Source organism: Mastomys coucha, unplaced genomic scaffold, assembly GCF_008632895.1.
Source record: "Mastomys coucha isolate ucsf_1 unplaced genomic scaffold, UCSF_Mcou_1 pScaffold12, whole genome shotgun sequence".
Lineage (NCBI taxonomy): Eukaryota > Metazoa > Chordata > Mammalia > Rodentia > Muridae > Mastomys > Mastomys coucha.
The window spans coordinates 65860430-65865415 of NW_022196894.1; positions in this window are offsets into that span (position 1 = coordinate 65860430).

Here is a 4986-nt window from a genome sequence, read left to right on the forward strand (position 1 = left end):
AAAAAAAAAAAAAAAAAAAAAAAAAAAAAAAAAAAAAAAAAAAAGAAGACGGTTATGCTAGGTTCTTGTCTGCAAGCATAACACAATACCATTAGCAGTGTCAGAGATTTGTGCCCACCCATGTGATGGGTTTCAAGTTGGGCCGGTTATTGGTTGACCATTCCTTCTTTCTCTGTTCCATCTCAGTCCCTGCATTGCTTTTAGACAGGACAGGTTTTGGATCAAGTTTTGTGGGTGTGTTGGTGACCTCACCTCTCCACTAGGACCTTGCCTAGCTACAGGAGATGGACCTCTTCAGGTTCCATGTGCCCACTGTTGGGCATCTCAGCTGAGTTCACTCATTGATTCCTGTGAACCTCCTCCATCTCAGGTTTCTGGGAATATTTAGAGATTCACCACCTACCCAACAGTTTCAGATTCCCATTCATTCTCCTGGCCCTCTGGCCCTCTCTCCTGTGTCTCTCTACATCCCCCTCCCATTCCCCTCTCCACTCCCACAATTCCCTGCATTTCTCTGCTACCTATGACTACTTACCCTATCCCTCTACTTCTAAGTGGGATTTAAGCATCCTCGCTTGGGACTTCCTTCTTGTTTAACTTCTTTGGGTTTGTGGTGTGTATCATGGGTATCCTATACCTTATGTCTAATATCCACTTATCCGCGAGTACATACCATATATGTCTCTTTGGGTCTGGTTACCTCAGTCAGGATGATATCTTCCAGTTCCATCCATTTGCCCGCAAAATTCATGATATCCTCACTTTTAATAGCTGAATAGTCTTCCATTGTGTAACTGAACCACATTTCTGTATCCATTGTTTGGTATAGTGACATATGAATTACCTACAGTTTCTGGTTATTATGAATAAACCTGCTATGAACATAGAAGAGCAAAGCCCTTAACCAAGGGTCTTTTGGCAGATCAGGACTACTGACAGAGTACTAATAATTTTTCTGCATAGGTTTAGCCACCTAGTGAACCAGTAAATACTTCATACTCATATATGTACAAACAACTCTAACTCAGTGGACTCATGGTTCACAAAAAGTAAATGGGGAATAAACATGGATAATAGGAAGAGAATAAGATAAAATAAAATGTTTATACATAAGACAATATGAAAGTATGATACTTTAGTGATCTTCATTAATGCTGTGACCAACATCAAGTAACAGAAGATAACTCTGTTAGATTTCAGTAAAAATAAATTGAAAATGTTCATATTTGGTGAATATACTAAGTATTCTAGCTTGCATGTTGTAGTTATACAAATAAATTAATATTAAACACCTAAGTAGGAGTTATGCTGGTAAGAAATAAGAGTGGGCAAATGTGCTTGTCACCAAGCCTAACAAGGTAAGCTCTTTCTCCTGAATTCATAGGATAGAAGGATCAAAATCATCCACGCAGTTTATTTTACATAGATATACATCCTCAAACAAATGGTCAAATATTCTTAAAAATAAGTTGGAATTAATGTTAGAAATACTTGATTTTTTAAAAATATTTTACTATAAATGAATGTTTGTGGAATTTTTACCATTTTATTTTAATTTTCTTATAAACAAAAATTACCAAGACACACACGCACACACACACACACACACACATATATGCTGCTTATATTTCTTCTAGTTTGGTTTGATTTTGTTATCCTTTTGATATCTGTTCCAAGACATACTTAACAATATCAATTTCTATTTTTTGCTATATTATATGTTTGTCTGTTACATAGATATACTGTTAATTATACTAGGAAATATACATATTTGATACTTTCATTTTAATAACTGAGCAGAATTTAGCACTGTTAAAAGGAATGTGAAACATTGAGATATAGATTGTTAATTCTTTCATTAAGTGCTTATTACATTTGTTACATCATGAGAGACAATGCAGTGGAAATTATGACATAGGTGTGTGCATACTAATAAAGGCCTATTAAATGAATCTAATGTAATTCAAAATGTATTCTCTCATTTATATAATAATTTTTACCAGAAGTTATAGCAACTCTATACCAACCATCCTGAAAATAATAATTAAATTAATATTTACCATTTTAAGAGAATATTTTCTCAGTATCCTAATGCTTCATATTAAAAATAATTAGTACAGAATTTAGACCAATCATGTTCACAACTATAAATAACCATAACATTTCATTATTAAAATCTTGAAGTTAACATTTAAAAATATTAGAATATAGAAAATACTGTCTATGAATGCAGAATCACATTGAGAAATATTTTTCTACAAATAAATTTGACAATTCATGACTTTGTGAATGTAATCAAGCCTACTCAATCACTCTCTTACAATAATTAACACACACACAACTATATATATGTATATATATATATTAAAATATATTTAAATATATTTAAAATATATTTTAAAATATATATTTTAAAGAACAGAGGTTTTTAGAAATACTGAAAATTTTAACAAGTATTAATTACTGTTCTATTTACTTTGTATTTACTTTCAAAATATAATTGTACATTATATATTTCTCTGAACATATAAATATAATAACATCATTCTGTTTATTTAAGAGATAGAATTTTATATATATATAAAATTACATATATATATATATACACACCCACATACATTCTAACGTTTACCTTTGTATGTGACCTTAATGTATATCACAGTATCCAAGTAGGATAAATAGAATAAAAATCATCTCCTTGTAATAATCTTGATTTGTAACCTCATTAGAAAATAGCACGTCTATATTAGTTGAACAAACTTCTGTGTATGTGTCTGAGACTATTTTAATACAACCAATGTTTTACTCCACTAAGAGATTTAGATTTTTAATAAATAGAATGTTGAGAAACAGTATGATTTATTACTAAATTGGAAAATAGTAGATCATCCTTTAGTTTAGGCCTCTTGCCCTGGCTTCTTTTAGTTACTCTTCTCCAGTGCCTCCTAGAGGTTATCCTATGAGCTATCCTGCTGCACATTCCCTGCCATGGCACATTACTATTAAAATAAATCCTCTCCACATCATTTCTGTAAAGTACTTGACTGCAGAAACAATAAAACCAACCCAACCTCTAAAAAAGTAATATGCTCTAATAGTATTCCAAGGAACAAATATGTAATATAAAAAGTATTGGGCCATCCCTGTTTTATAGAAAGTAAAATCCTTGATTAATGATACTACAAACATGACCTTAATAAAGTTAGTATTAAATAAACTTTCCAATTAGGTGAATTTTATCAGCCTCCCAGTGGAATTCCCTTGTGCATGTTCAGAATGTTTCAAAAAAATAGAAACCTTGAATGATGTATTATGAGCACGATTAGGTTTTAAATTTCAGTGGTTGGAAAAATAGAGTATAATCTGATTTGTGTGTTTGGTCAGATCGGTCTATTGATCTTGTACATGATAACATACCACTTGGCAGATGAAATTGAAAATGAATGTTCAAAATACTGCATTTTATTTTCAGTGCAAGTAGTTATTAAGGCTAAGAGTCAAAATGCTAGCAGCTACTGTATTCTAATAACTTCATTTCTAATATTGAAAGGAAATTCAACATTGTGCAAAGTCCAAAACAAGTAAAATATTTGATTTAAGAACATGCAAGCCATAATAAAAATGGATATATTTTTCCACCAGCAAAGTGTGGCATGTAATCTTATTTAAAGGCATACTTACTCTTAAGTTCTTGCTCAGAATTTTAGAGACTACATAATTATATAATATATAGTAAAATATGTATATAAACTTTTCCCACTCTGAGTTATATATGCTCTTCCTGGTCTTTCTTCTACTGGGTCATTGATTGCAAGAATGTTTTGTGACTATCTTACATCCACTGTAAGCTTTGTGAATAAGATTTTTATTCTATTTGTCCTACTTGGATACTGTGACATGTATTAAGGTCACATGTAAAAGCTAATATTAGAAAAAAAAAAAAATATATATATAAAATTCTAGCTCCTAAACAAACAGAATGATGTTATTGCATTTATATGTTCAGAGAAATATATAATGTAAAAATTATACTTTGAAAGTAAATACAAAGTAAATTGAACAGTAATTAATACTTGTTAAAATTTTCAGTATTTTTAAAATATAATCTCTTATGACATTCAGTAAGAATATATTTAATAATCTGACTGATATTCTGACTTCTATTATATATTTTTGAAGTATGTTAATTTACAATGATGAAAAACAAATTGCAATAAAAAGGTTAAAATATGTATTCCTTAGTGAAGTTATACTCTCTTATTTAGAGTAAAATATGTGGATTGTTTTGCTTCATATAACAATAATTTAAAAGTCTTTGAATTTTGTTGTTATAGGGCAACAGTACATGTGATTAAAAGAATGTACCACTTGATGTAATTTGGGGATGTTCATGGTTTAGCTTTCTTAATAATTTAAATGAAAACCTCAAAAATAGAATCATCATGAACTTCATATATTTAGGTGATGCTCAAAAATCCAATCTGCTCTGAAATATCAGTGTATTTGTGTATTACATTAGTAGTATATTCTAAATCAACCCTGGACTTCAGTCTTAGTTTTGAGCAACTAACCTTTAAATCTTTGAAATATTCTGGCTGAGCTTACTTTTGTTTACTTAAGGGCAAAAGGGTATGCCAGATAATACATTCTAATGATAATTTATTGTAATTTATGGTGATAACTTACAGCACTTGGTATCAGTTGACCTCTGAAGGAGCTTGTGGCTAAATTTAGCCTCATATCTGCTCTACCATGTCTATCCAAATACAATTCATATCTAACACTCAAGAGTAAGACTCAGATGAACATCAATCATTGAAAGTATTACCATACACAATTACTGAGACTTGCTCTAGTATTATTGTTCATGATAGGACATAAAGAGTACTTCCCAAATCTTTGTATTTAATATAAATCCAGGAATCATCCATTTCCACTGAGATACATGGCAACTGTGAATTTTTTTTTTTTTTACTTTTTTTTTTT